This window comes from Tursiops truncatus, chromosome 17, assembly GCF_011762595.2.
Source record: "Tursiops truncatus isolate mTurTru1 chromosome 17, mTurTru1.mat.Y, whole genome shotgun sequence".
Classification (NCBI taxonomy): domain Eukaryota; kingdom Metazoa; phylum Chordata; class Mammalia; order Artiodactyla; family Delphinidae; genus Tursiops; species Tursiops truncatus.
The window spans coordinates 5,437,909-5,453,253 of record NC_047050.1 but is presented as its reverse complement, the minus strand read 5'-3'; the positions used below and the strand labels follow the sequence as shown (position 1 = coordinate 5,453,253).

General features: G+C 43.6%; 1 long non-coding RNA gene across 1 annotated transcript; it reads left to right on the top strand.

Annotated features, from left to right (window-relative positions):
* Window positions 1–487: 487 nt before the first annotated feature.
* LOC141276888 (uncharacterized) lies at window positions 488–13,485 on the top strand. The gene is made up of 4 exons (XR_012327154.1): window positions 488–2,174; window positions 7,109–7,545; window positions 8,756–8,927; window positions 12,901–13,485. It is a non-coding gene; the product is annotated as an uncharacterized lncRNA (long non-coding RNA).
* Window positions 13,486–15,345: the final 1,860 nt, after the last annotated feature.

Genomic DNA, 15,345 nt, shown 5'->3' with positions numbered 1-15,345 from the left:
CAGCACAGGGGTTTTCTCTCCTTTATGGTCCATGTCCATGGTGGCCTTGGTTCATCACTCACCGCTCAGTTCTTCCTGGAGAAGGGGCATCTGGGTGAAAAATCCCAGCTCTATAGCCTTGGGCACGTTACTTCACCACCCTGTGCCTCGATCCCCAACGTATGACGTTGGGATGGTGCTGACAACAGTACTAACATCCCAGGTTGTTGTAAGGATGAAATGCACGTAAAACACGTAAGAAGTGCGCTGTGGTCAGTATACTCTTCATGAGCATTAACTACTATTGCTATACATGCATTTCAAAGATACCATTTCTGATTTAACCTTAAGATAATTCAAGTTGTGAAAATAGGCTGCTGAATAGGTAGTGTTACAGTTCCAAAAAGTTGCATTTTCTTTTTAACCATAGTATGCATTTATTGATTTCCGCTTAAATGATGACTTCTCAAGGCCCATTACTTTCCTTATATTAAGTGCCCATGTCCACTGCAGAAGGTAATTCCAATAAGCAGACATACAAAATTTGGTATTACAGCGTAAGAGGTGTTAACTTATTTTATTTTAAAAATAGAAAAATTATATGGGAAAACAGCAGAATGCAACTTGTAAATAAGTAATGAAAATAATCAAAATTACTTACAGTTGTAAAAGCAAAGGAAAATATTTAGTATATATTTAAATTCCATACACATTCGCTGAGCTTCAGCCAGGATCTAGAGAGAATGAGTGTTATATAGCTGTTATCCTGGAGGTTCTCAGGGCAGTGGGAGAGGCAGACAGATCAAGAAGCACTTGAGTGTAAAGTGACAACTGCTGGAACAGTGACACATGGAAATTACTGTGGGAAGTGAGTGAAGACGGGGCAACAATGGGGGAAAAAGATTTTTGAAAGAAATGAATGCATTTTTAAGGTTAAGCAGCAGGGAAGGATGCCTTCTGACTCAGGGAAATGCAATTTAAAACAAGAGGCTATCATTTCACGCACATCAGGTGGACAAAAATGAAAAGGAAGACAATATCAAGTGAATGCGAAGATGCCTGGGAATAGAATTCTCATATGATGCTGGAAGGAGTGAAAATTGGTCCAAATGCTTGTGGAGCGATTTGGCAATACCCAGTAAAACTGAAAATGCACATCCTTATGCTGTTCTACTCCTAGGTACATATCCCGGAGAAACCCTCAAATATGTGCATAGGAAACAAGAAAATGAATATTCATAGTAGCACTGTTCATGAGAGTGAGAAATGGGAAATAATCTAAACGTCTCTCATTAGGGAGATGAATAGTAACCCATTGTTAGATACTGTTTTATATTCATGCAACGCGTTTTCAGACGACAGTTAAAATGAATGAAATAGATCTATATTTCCCTCAAAGACAAAATGTTGAACGAAAAAGTAAATTTCAAAAAAAAAAAAAAAAAAGAAATCCATGTACGATCATACCATAAAAATTCAGAGTAGAAGCTGACCTTTAGGGAGGGAAGAAAAAGAACAGGAATGGAAGAAAAAAGGGAATTTAAATTTTGTGTACAATGTCTGATTCCCATGTAAGCTGGGCAAGCAGACCCTGTTTGAGGCCCCCTGGCCTAGATCACGGGAATGGAACCCTGAGAGGCAGGTGCCAGGAAAAGGAGAGGGGGAGATAGAAAGGGAGGTGGGGTTACCAAAGACAAGGTTTGCCATGTCCGGTTTTTTATTATCATTAGTCCTGCCTGCCTTCATGGGCACAAAACCCTTCCCCTCTTCACCTTCCTGTCCGTGTTTCTTTCCCACTTACCCTATTCCTTCCCTATTCCGGGAGCTCTTCCCACAGCAGCTTTTCAGACGCCCAATTTCAGAAACATTGTGGTGAATCGATTGCAGAGACTGGTCAAGGAGCTGTAAGTCGTTTTCTTTATAAAAAATAAATCTAAATTTAAAAACAACACATATACCTGTTTGAAGTAATTTTTTTGATTTCACATTTTTTAGAGACTTGTCAGAGAAGAGCGGAAGATGGTTTGGGTGAAGAAGTAAGGGAGCTCTTTTCTGACAGTCCTGGAACAGATGGGTAGTTTTAGGCGTCATCTTTGAAAATGACTCACGAGTGCGACATCTCTCTAGAGTTCTCCGGACAAACCGTATTATGACCACGTGGGTCCCCTCTGCTGTCTGCAGCCAGGGGCCCCCAGGTAAGCTCAGGTGCTTCGTCAAACCGCATTTCATCAGGTTCTGTCTACTCTCAGGTGACCCCAAACAGAGAACCACACTGAATGCTTCCCGATGTCACGGCGAAATGGCCCCTTTATCGCTGAGATCAATCACGGAAGAGCAGGGAGCAGATTGAAAGCAGTTTCAGCCGGGACAAAGGGAAGCACTATTACGGGTCTCCCCCTTGCCTTCAATACACTGAGAAGTATTTTTCTGGGATAGAAAATATAGAACACGAGAATAATGTCCATTAGGGGACAGCACCGACGTCTTTAAGGACATAATAGGTTAACCGAATGTTATGGTCGTATATTGGATTGCCTTTGATCATTTTATTTGTGACTTCCTGGAGATCATTTGAAATAGCTTTTCGTGTTAGTATTGATAAGTGTGTTTCTAGAGCTGTCAAGCTCCCTATTCACATCTTTCGAGAAAACTGAAGCTTAGCGTTCTCCCATCTTTTCCTCTCTGACATCCCTCTGCCCACCGCCGCCTAGTGGATTGTATCATTGCCCGGAAGTACTCCCTGCTCTTCCGGGACTGTTTCTCTTTACTGCAGTCTCTTTCTGCGCAGTTTCTGGTTCTCTGCTTTCCTCCTGAAGTTTCCTTACTGAGTTTGGACACCCTCCAGGTGTTCTTGCCTGAAAGGGGGAAAAACACCACCACCTGCTGGACCGCTTACCCTCTCCTCCATCAGCCTGTGTGCTGTCTCCCCTTGTCTCCAAGCCTGTTGGCTGCAGTCTGCATCACCTGTGTTCAAGTAGCCTGCCCTGAGGTCATGAGCACACCCACGACGCACAGAAACAAACCCTCACGTCCATGTCTGCATCCCCCTGGCTGTCCTGGGGTCCTGTGGACAGCTGTCACCCAGGCCTTCCTGCCGTACTTTGGGTTTTCATTTTCATGGAAGGTGTCTGCTGAGCTCTGGTGTAAGCAGGGCCCCACTGAGCTGAGACCAAAGACATAGCCCAGGAATCACAAGGATCCTCTCCCTGTGAAACTTGGAGGATCGTTGACAAGAAAGATTAGAGATCTGAGTGGCCTTGGAGATGGCCTGGGGAGAGACCATAGGAGCAATAATCAGAGACTGCAGCTCTAGACTACGGGAGATATTTACCATGACTTTGCTTCTCCTAGAAGTCAGCTAGTACATAAGCTGAGGTTATGCATTTTTTTAAAATTTTATTTTATTCAAGTATAGTTGATTTACAATGTTGTGTTAATTTCTGCTGTACAGCAAAATGATTCAGTTATACATATATATATAAATTTTTTCATATTCTTTTCTACTATTGTTTATCATAGGATACTGAATATAGTTCCCTGTCCTATATAGTAGGACCTCGTTGTTTATCCTTATCACAGGATATTGAATACAGTTCCCTGTGCTATACAGTAGGACCTTGTTGTTTGTCCATCCTGTATATAATAGTTTGTATCTGCTAATCCCAAACTCCCAGTCCACCCCTCCCCCACCCTCCCCCTCCCCCTTGGCAACCACAAGTCTGTTCTCTATGTCTGTGAGTCTGTTTCTGTTTTGTAGATAGGTTCATTTGTACCATATTTTAGATTCCACTTATGAGTGATATCATATGGCATTTGTCTTTCTCTTTCTGACTTACTTCACTTAGTATGATAATCTCTAGGTCCATCCATGTTGCTGCAAATGGCACTATTTCACTCTTTTTTATGTCTGAGTAGTATTCCATTGTAGATATATACCACATCTTTTTTTTTTTTTTTTACCACATCTTCTTTATCCATTCATCTGTTGATGGACATCTAAGTTGTTTCCATGTCTTGGTGTGTTCTAACTTCATTGATTTACATGTGGCTGGAGGACACACATTTATGTTCAAAAAGTAGGGCATCAATAGCTCATGGTTAAAAACTCAACAGTTTGGGAATATATTTAATACACATACATACATATAATTATTTTCTCCATTTCCCCCTTTCGTAAAATAACTAGCTGAGCACTTGTTTCAGGCATGTATGCATATACTTCCAAGCTTTCTGCTGATCTTCTATGTAATAACTTTAAATAGAAACAGAATCATGCCTCACACACTACTTTTCAACTTGCTTTTGTCATAATGATCATGGATATCTCACCATGTAAATATTTATACTATATTTATTATTTAAAGATCTATATAGGATACCAATGCCTATGGTATTCCCATGCCCAAATTCCATTTTCTCTATTGCGGAAGGAGTAATAACGTAAGACATTTCTTGCTTTGGACTAAGTTGTTACTCTTCAGTCAAACAATCCATGTGCCTAATCTAATTTTCCCAGTTAGTTGGATGGATGATTGAATTATTCAGAGTTGTTCAGTAGTAGGGTTTAATTTAACTAGGAGACAGTTATAACATTTTAAAAAATATTTATTTCTTTGGTTGCGTCGGCTCCTTAGTTGCAGCACCTGGGTTCCTTTAGTTGAGGCAGCTGGGCTCCCTAGCTGTGGCTCGCCGGCTCCTTAGTTGTGGCATGTGAACTCTCAGTTGCGGCATGCATGTGGGATCTAGTTCCCTGACTAAGGATGGAACCCAGGCCTCCTGCATTGGGAGCACAGAGACTTCTTCACTGCCCCACCAGGGAAGTCCCGAGACAGTTATAACATTTGAAACCGATTTTTAAATAAGGAAACCAAAATTTTCATAGCCTCCTAGAGTCTAAGGATTGGCTCTCACTTGAAAGGTCACCTGAAAAGCCACCTATTTATGTGAGAATCTGCTCTACATCATAGAAGCCCAGAGGTCATTAAGCCTCGTTGGTATATGGCCAATTACAGGGAAATCACTATTTTCAAAAGCAGTAAATTCTTTTGATGCAACGTGTTCTAGTGGGAGAAAGCATGGGTTTGGGGGTCCCCCACCCGTGGATTGAACTTCCCTTCTTTTATATCACTGGATTTAGACATTAAACAAGTTACTAACATGTCTCTATTGGATACAGTGTGGTTTATGTTAAAACTATATGCTCAGACTTAAAGCATTGCTCTTGATATGAAAAGCCTTTGGAATTTAGAAAATCCCTTTTTCTCTCTCTGGAGCCCAGATTTCAAGTTTATTGCCTCATTGGAGGAAAAAAAAAAAAGAAGCCTAATAAGAAACTCAGAGCCAAGTCAGGGCACCTTTGTTCTCGGCTGTACTTTCCCTCTCTGAAGAAATGAATGACTTTTAGTGATTGGGAAGGGAACCTCAGGGCAACAGAACGTGCAAGGATTGAAAAGACTTTGGAAAATATTTTTCGAAGTATTATCCCATCCTCTGTGCTGGGTGGGCTGTGCTGTCTGCACACTTCAGGGGGCCCCAGAGCTCTGTTTCCAGGCTTCATCTCTTTTGAAGTTCAGTCCTGCAATGTAAGCAGTCGACTAGCTATGTTTGTCTGGATTCATCAGTTGTACCCATTTACTGATCACCTTCTGTATACCAGCCTGATAGTGGAGATGAGAACATGAATAAGATAGTGTCCTTTGTTAAAAGGTAAACTGAGGCATATTCAAATTTTTAACAGTTTGAGTAAGAATCCGTTTGAATCAGGCAGCGACGAACAGGAAGTGCTTAGGGGCCCTCCACCGACAGGAGCTGGGGAGACACCGTACAGAGAAAAGGCAGAAGCAGAGTAAGGAAACGGTTGGTTGGTTACAGCTAAAATCCTACTGGGCTGCTTGGATGTCCTTGGGTTTTGATTTTGTAACCTGGAGGCCAGTGCAGGCTAAGGTTTTGAGTTACTTACCTAGGCTGCAACAGCATTCGAGCCACTTCAGCCTGATGGCCTCTTTGTTTAATTAAGTTCACCCCCTTGTTCTCAAGGCCCCTGGGAGAGCTGGACCAGAAAATGGGGGACCATAAGCTCCCATGTGAAGACCAGGCAGTGCTGAGCCGATGTTGCTTAGATGGGGCCCTGATGGATTTAGCAGTCAGGACTTGCTGAGCGTGTGGGGTAAGAGGTGAGGATTAGAGGCTGCATCTTGGAAAGAACAGAAATGAAGGAAAGAGCATTCCAGGCATAGTGATCAAACCCAAGACGCTTGAGAGAACATCTGTTTCTAGGGAGTCACAGGCAGGGCAGTGCGAATGGTGTGCAGAGGAAAAGCAGGCAGCGATGAGAGATGAAGGGAAAGTAACTTTTATTGCTGCCATAACAAATTACCCCCAACATAACGTTTTCAAACATCTAGCGCTTATCTCCCAGTTAAGTCAGAAGTCTGACACGGAGCCTCCCAGCGGCACTGTCTGCTTAGAGTTTCACGAGGCTGATCGTTGGCAGGGCTGAGTCCCTTTCCGAAGGCTCTGGGGAATAAGCTACTTGCAAGCTTCTCCAGGTTGTTGGCAGAACCCAGTTTCTTCTGTGTAGGACCGGAGCCCCATTTCCTTGCTGGCTGTCAGCTGCGGCCACCTTAGTTCCTCTCCTTCCAGATGACCCTCTACATCTCACAACCAACCCTGGAGCATCAAACCCTTCCCCTACTTTGAATCTCTCTAACTTCTCCCTCCGACTTCCTCTTCTGCTTCCAGGCTGGGGCAGCGTTCTGCTTCATGTGCTCATGTGAGTTGATTGAACCCGTCCAGATAACCCCAAACAATCCACCCACCCCCCCATCCTCAAGGTCCTTCACTTAATCACACTTGCGAAGTCCTTTTGCCGTGGGGATACAGGCATGGGCATTGTTGGGGGGCATTCTGCCTACCACAGTTGGATCACCAGTCCTGAGAGATGCTCTCGAGGGCTGTGTGTGCGTGTACACAGGTACACATGTCAGGATGCTTTAGTCAGATTTGGGAAACGCTGAATAATGTATCCCTTTCCTGGAGATTCAAAAACCACACTTTGATGTTAAAGACTATAATGAGGAAAGCTGTGTGACTTTTCCCCAGGGTTCCCCAAATTTGTTTCGCCTTTTAGAATCTTTTTCTCCAGGTTCCAGTTCAAGATGGCGACTTAGATCCTGAACCCACCTCCTCCCACAGACACATGGAATCTGTAGCTGTTTTAAAGGGAACAAGTTCCTCTGAAAAAAAACTAAAAACTGGCAGAGCGACCCCTTCACATCGAGCAAACAAGAGGCAAACCGCGTCAAAGAGGGGAGGAGAGGCTGGGACACGACCTCACTGTAAACCCCATCGCCAGCACAGCTACCCACATTTGGGAGGAAACGCAGAACCTGGAGCTTCTCCCTAAGAACTGAAGGCTTTGTGGCCCGCATCAGGCATTCAGACTTTTCAGCTCCACACCTGAGAGACCAACCCCACAAATATGTGAAGTTCCAGGGCTTTGTGCCCACGAGACCTGCGGGCTGTGGGAACAGAGGAACGGCTCTTGGAAAAGCACCCAGACTTTATGTGAGAGAGACTCATCTGCTGATTTTAAAGCATTGGTCTGAGGGGCAGGGGCTGGGCTGCTCTCTGGGGGAGAGGCTGGAGGGCTCTATCTGTCCACTGTCCCTCTGCCTCACTCCAGCCCGTGGGCACCACCCACATACCCTCCCTCTACTGCTCTGCAGAGCACCAGAACCTCTCCGACGGGAGCCTCTATGCACATCCGCTGCCCTGGTTCATACCTCCGGTGCACTGGCTTTTGAGGCTGCCACCCAGGGAATGGATACCCCTTGATGGCCTGACTCTGGTACCCAAAGGGAGGGGCTTGCAGTCCTAGGTCCCATGAATGGCAGGCTGCCATCCCCAGGGCACTGCATGGACAGCAGACTCAAACACTCCCGCAGCCTCTCCAGAAGGCCTACTTCCCGGTCCCGGAGCTTCACCTTCAGGGGCAGCATTCAGATTTGGCACATCTGAGAATAGCGGGGCTGCTTTCTGGGGAGGTACCATCTCTTCACTCTCTGTCTGCCTGACTCCAGCTGCTAAGTCCCAGCAAGGGGCTTAAACGCTGGTCTAGATCCCCAGCTTTTGCAGATGCTGGCCAGGGGACACCTCCAGATTGCCAGCAAGACTTATGCTTGCTGTCCTGCAGGACTGTATATATTTGCATTCTTCAAAAGCTGCTGCTAAGGGCTTCCCTGGTGGCGCAGTGGTTGAGAGTCCGCCTGCCGATGCAGGGGACGCGGGTTCGTGCCCCGGTCCGGGAGGATCCCACATGCCGCGGAGTGGCTGGGCCCGTGAGCCATGGCCGCTGAGCCTGCGCGTCCGGAGCCTGTGCTCCGCAACGGGAGAGGCCACGGCAGTGAGAGGCCCGCGTACCACACACACACACACACAAAAATCTATGATTAATTTTCCATAGTATGCAGGTACTGTTACACAGTTAGCAATTTGTATCTTTCCTGTTAGTTATCTGTTTGCCCTTTTCGGATTAATAGCTCCAGACTTTCTTCTGAGGGTCTATTAGTGTTCCAGCAGGTAGACTCACCTCTCCATCCCCAGTTCGAGCTCCAGAAGTTGTGAGTGATTCAGGCTTGGTCCATCAGAGCCTTGGCTTCCTCTGGCCTCAGTGGTTGGTTGGAGAATGGATGTATCACCATCAAAGTTAATGAATGATAGCCAGATATTTGCTGAGGCTTCTGGAACTAAGAGAGATAATCCTTCCCCTCTGCAGAGTACCTGGAAACTGTCACTGAAGTTCTCTCCTCCATCTGGCTAATGTATGAGGCACATGAGAATGAGATCTGCACAGTGGGCAGCAAGACAGAAGAAACCAGCACATAGTAATTTTTCTTAAGTTCTGATCAAGACCTTCCTGAATTCAGTCCCACCTCTAGACTTTTTAGGTATGTGGAATAATTCATTTCATTTTGATTAACTCAATTTGGTTTGGGTATTCTGTCACTAACAACATTTAATTGGAGGAAACTGATTCAAAAATATCATTAGGAAAAGGTGGTGAGGAATTACTAATAATATCTTTCCCTCTGTTTCTGGGTTGATAAGAGAATAGTATTTCTTTTGTTAGAAAACCTGTGCATTTCTATGAACTTGTTCTCTGAATTAGAGAAACAAACTTTTTGCCTAGGTAAAAGAATCGGCAATTCTTTAAACAATTCAAAAAGTAGTAATAGGGTTGGAAATGTTTGTATGACTAGAATGGTTCCATCTGATACTGCTCATGTTTTTTGAAATCCAAGGGGCATTTCAAAGGTCAGACATGCAGGACTACATAATCAGAAATTCAAACTGACCTTCTGTCTTGGAAGAGTAAGAAGGGGGTTTTCCTCTCTCCACCCTCTGTTCTCCCTCCCTTGACAAACACCCTTCTTCTGGGCAGAGGCAGATTCGGGTCTTGGCTTCCGTCACACGCTGAGAGTTTTTTGTTTATCTTAAGTGAGAAGTGGACAAAAGGAAACACAAAACAGATGAATGGGCAAAAGTATGAATAAACAACTTTCACAGCTGAGTAACAGATGGCTGCAGGACCTCAGTGACTACACAAATTGATTTGCGAGATTTCTGGAAGGGGACACTTGTTAATGTTTTTCTCAAGCAAAAGTTAAAGTGATAGAATAAAAATGGTCTCCTCTTGGTTACTTTCTGTAAAAAAATAACATGGAATTTCTATTATAATACCTCCAGCGAACTGTGCTGCATGTTCTTCGTTTGTTATAAAGAGTGAGTGGGCAGCTGGGGACGCCAAGGAGAATAAAATGACTCCCCACTCCCGTTCATTCTCCCCCCCCCCACACCCACCCCCTTCCCCTGAAGAAGTTCTTAGGTGAATTGAGGAGAACGTCTTGCAAACACATGCATGACGATGCATGCTGGGAGAATCCATAGCGCGGGGATGGATCCCATGTTGCCAACAGTGAGAGACAGGCAAACATCAGGGCTTTAGAAGCAGACATAGTAGACTGCATCTTGAGTGGTTCTGCCTGACTTAGCTCTTCAGAGCTCCCACTTTTCCTGTACAACTAAGATAATAATACTTATACCTTTATTTGCTCAGCCAACATTTACTAAAAGCTGTCTCTGGTCTTCAGATGTGTGGTATAAAATAAGTGGGCAAAGGAAGCAGCACATCCTTTTGGTGGGAAGGTCTGACGGCTGTCACTTTCTCAGAGGACAATTCATTGGGGGTTTTTGGAAGGCAGCTGTGGTGGGAGCAAATACACCCTGGAGCCAGATTCCTGTGAATGTCCTAGCTCCGAGCTTACTGTGTGACCTCGGGCAAGTTACTCAGCTTCTCTGTGCCCCATGTGCCCACTTTGAAAAAGTAGGATACTAACAGTCTTATTGGGTTATATAATAATTAAATGAATTAATAATACATATAGAGACTTTCGTACAGGGTTTGGAACCTAGTAAACCCTAAAGAATAGTGAGTGTTATAATAAGATGAGACAACATGTAAAGTACAGAGTAGGGTTCCCAATTCCTAAATAAATGTCTAGTAAATATTTTGTTCCCTGCAGAATAACAAAGCACAGCACCTCATCTTTTTTTTTTAACTTGTTATTTTATATTGGAGTATAGATGATTAGCAATGTTGTGTTAGTTTCAGGTGTACAGCAAAGTGATTCAGTTAGACATACACATGTATTTATTCTTTTTCAAATTCTTTTCCCATTTAGGTTGTTACATAATATTGAGCGGAGTTCCCTGTGCTCTACAGTAGGTCCTTGTTGGTTATCCATTTTAAATATAGCAGTGTGTACATGTCAATCCCAAACTCCCTAACTATCCCTCCCCCTCCCCCTTCTCCCCTGGTAACCAGAAGTTCACTCTCTGAGTCTGTGAGTCTGTTTCTGCTTTGTAAATAAGTTTATTTGTATCATTTCTTTTTAGATTCCGCATATAAGTGATATCATATGATATTTGTCTTTCTCTGTCTGACTTACTTCACTCGGTATGACAATCTCTAGGTCCATCCATGTTGCTGCAAGTAGCACCTCATCTTATAACAGCTTATTATAGAGTATTTTTATTATTGAGATTTTTTTATTAGATAATAAGCTAAGTATCATAAGTTAAAAATATAAGATTGTCACACTTGAATTTGATAATTTTAACATAGAATGCTATAACCAGACTGGAAAATCTAACAGCCTCTTTATTTGGCTTCCATTTAATTAATTAACTGATCATTTAAATTAATTATTAATTTTCTTATTGGGCTAAGCCCATGAGTTTTGTCAACCCCAGCGTCCAGCACTTTCTTTCTGGATTTTGCAGCAGGGCAATCCAAGTCCCTCTGCTGCAAATTTAGGAAAGCAGCTGGCTGCCCTATTGGATGGGGCACTACGTGCAGTGACCCACAGAACGTGAAGTCAGCCAGCGCTCTCCACTTCTGAGACATCCTCGGCGATGGTTTGGAGCTGTGGACGTTGGCGCACGCTGGCTCCAGGACACCCATTTTGCTGGAGTAACCCATCTTGGAAGCTCTCTTTTTTCTCATGCGGGCTGCAGAGGTCTGTCCACCGGGGCCCCGGCACGACTTTTCACAAGATCCTCGTCACGCCGTGGGAGATGCCCTTCCTGCCGTTGCTCTGCTGTGGTCAGCACTGCTGGGGGCCTGGTCCGTCTCCAGAACTGAGGGAATCGCCAGTGTGCGGGGGACCAGGGAAGAGAGGCTTGCAGGCACTGCCTGTGTGGTTCTGTAACACCTGCACCACCAGCCCTGCCACCAGGAGCACAGAGATGCAGAGGAAGAAGCACACACAGCCCCCGGCACTCCTTCAGTTTTTATGGCCCTGGACGGACCAGCAATATCCTTTTGATATTGCCGTTCTTCTTCTTCTGTTTTTAGTCCTTTTAAGGAGAGAGCTGTGTGGTCACTTGCTGCCTCTGCACCCTTTGCAAGGGCTTGGCATCACGGAACTGTGTTAGAGACAGGCCGGCCTTCTAGGTGCAACTCAGTGCAGTGAAATAGCACCTTCATGAGTGGCGCTTGACCGGAAGGAATCCAACATACAACCAGGATGGGGTTTGGGAGTGTGAATCCTTTTGCTAAAACCGCATAGAAACAGCAGTGCATCTGAAAGTGCATCCCCGCCCTGGCCTCTCCTGGACCCTCTGGGTGAGGCTCCCTCTGGGCCCCGACCTCTGTATCTAATGGTGATAATGAGAAGTAAGTGGATATCTACTGAGGGCTTCTGAGAAAGCTTCTTTCTGATAAAGGAGCAGGCCTGGGAAGCAAGCTTGTTATTATGTCCTCTTCCCCTTGCTTCTTGCCTTTGAATATGGTGATAGGACCAATCTTTGGAACTGTTGCAGCCATTCTGGGGCAATGCGGCAAATGACGTGAGAAAAAAAATTATGTAACCGTAGGTACTAGTTTGCCTAAGAGAGTCCCAGGTGAATCCTGCTGTCACAGCGTAATTATTGGTAACACCCCCTTTCACACTCAGAAGCGTCCTGAATTAGACAACAAATTTATGGTCAGTCTCGGAAGAAGCTTCAGATGCTCAAGCCGATAGAGAGGAAAGAATGACAGCATCAGTGTTGTGGAGCGGCTGGCCCAGCTCTGGATGGTTTATTCCTAAGGATTTTAAGTAAACAGCAAATGTCTCCTGTTAAAGCCTGGGTTAGTTCAGTTTTCTGTTACTTTCAGCTAAAAGCATTCTTTCCTGATATATTTATCTTCAACTCAGGGATTCCGGAGTACAGTTACAACTTGACTATTACTTTCAGACTAAAGCCTTTTAAAGTTCTGACGTTTTTGGCTAACTTCTTCTTATCTGTAATTCCTGAATTGGCGTGACAATTGCTGAAATATTGCACAGAAGGCTTATTTTGTGATATTTCCAATAGGAACCAGAAGTGGAAGTGTCAAAATTCTCACCACAAAGCTTGTTAGGAGGTGTTCCACCCAAGCTGGCAACCCCAGGAGGTTTGGAAAGTACAAATAAGAGGTATGAAAACACCTGCCTCAGCTCTTCTGATTTTCCAACTTCTGGGATTTCAATTTTTCCAAGTAGACAGTATGCTTCCCATAAATCTTTAAAGGTTTAAATAATAACCTTTTCCTTTATTTTGTTTTATATACAGACCAAATTGTCAAGGAGATGAGAATTACAATTCTGGAGGAAATTATAGTTTACTGTCTATTAAATCTGAAAAGAGTTTCAGAATATTTTTCTCTTTGGAAGAAGTTAAGATGATCCACACACTAAAAGTAGTGAGAGGAAAGAAAGACAAGAAATTGGACGAGGAGAGAAAGTTTTAGCTCTCTAAGGAACACAGAGCACCTGAAAGGCATACGGGTACCGAAGCATGGCTTAAGGGCTTCTGTTAGATGTGACCGAGGGTTATGAACTGGGTCTACTTTAATGTTTTTCTGTAAGACAAAAATCTAAGATGGGGTTGTTCTAATATCACTTATGACTATTAAATTGTATGTCTTTAAAAACTCCTTCTACAAAGGCTGGTTACTGGGGCGTTCTACATTGATTAGGGTTACACTACTTTTCATACACTAGCACAGTGATGTGGATAAATTGTTACATCCACTCTGGGGGCATGAAGTTTAAGCAAACTAGGTACATATCCCTCAACCTAACAATACTTTTCTCCAGTTAATTGGGCTACTGGGAAGCAAACGCCTGAGTCCTTAGTTTATCACATTGAACACAATGTATCAATACAGCAACATGCTGGGGGTTGTCTGGGCACCTCAGGAATCCTTCCTAAGCAGAACAGTTCAGGCAGGAGCCACAGGGGCACCAAAATGCCCCTGGAGGAATTTGGCTGGAGTGCTGGTAACACTCATAATTATCTCACGCTTTTGTTACTGCTTTTCTCCTCTTGTAAACCTTAAGTGAGAAGAAGCTTTGCTTACTTAACATAACTTCTAATAAGAAGATATTTTACATTAAACCTATAAGCAATTTTCTTCCAAATCCAGCTATTAAGAAGAAAAAGATGAAAGGAAACTCTTAAGAAAAATTTCTTTCTGATAATTTGGAACTTAAGGAGAGTGAGGAAAATAAAGCTTCATGGTTACTGAAGAGGAGAGAGTAGATTCCCCCCACCCCCCAAATTCATAGACTATAGGAGAAAAAAAACCTAACGACTTTGAATTGTGAGCTTGGGGAGAATCTGTGACATCCACTTTCTGTACATTTGCTAAATAGAACATGAATGTTGGAATGATACAGATGCCAAAGGTTGATTTTTAAAGGCAATATTGACGGTCATATTGTAACAGTGCTGACAGAGCAATTCTGTTTCCTGTGGAAACGCTGTCAGGCACCGGGAGGAAAGCTACAGACAGGTGCACATTAATTCTCACCAATGACACTCAGTGGTACTAATATTTAAGTGGGTTTCCTGAAGTTTCTCTTCCAGGAAATGTTGGGCTGGCTTCATCCATTAACTCCTGCAAACACAGAGTTTGTAATACAGATTTTAAAGTTTCCAGACCTTAGCTTGGTCGCTAAACCCGCTTTTCTTTCTCTTGCCAAGAACTTAAACCTGTACCTTGAGGAATAAGTTGGGAACAGCTCAGGCTTGTGTGGCTTACCTTGCAGATGCCTTTTCTCCAAACTGCATTTACTTGTGCAGATAAAGTAGGTGTTAAGAATAAATCAAAACATCATAGAGAGGTTTACAATGAAAAGGCATTCTCGAAAGTATAATTATACTCGAAAGTATAATTATACTCTCGAAAGTATAATAATTATAGTTTTTCTGGTCATTATTTGTTAATGTCTGACACCACCACTAGACTGTTCTACCCAGGAGGGGATTGGATCGTTGTATTCAATCAACAATTGCGACGGCGTTTTCCTTCATGCCTAACCTAGGACTTGGCATATAATAGGCTGTCGATACATAACTCTTGACTGAAAACATTAGAGGAAACCTCAACAGTCTCACATAAGCGCAAGTCTACAAATGAGACGTTGAGTGTGTGGCACATCTAAGAAGATGAGATGAGTTGCAACAGAAACTTCACAAGAATCCAGAAGGGACCCCAGGCTGCATGACCTCCGGTTCAGTGCTCTTATTATCACAGTTAATTGAAATTCTTTTCTTAATAATCCCCAAGCAAGATTCTCTCGTGGCAACCAGATTAAAGATCTCTGTAGGGCCTGTCATCTCTTATTGAATGCATCAAGTTTACCCAAAGTTACCCACCAGTTTCGGATGTAGAAGGTAGAGAATGAAGGACAGCTCCTCCCTTAGAAGATGATGGGTGGGGACCATGTGTGGCCTTGGTACCACAAGCAAACAAACAAATAAATACACAGACAT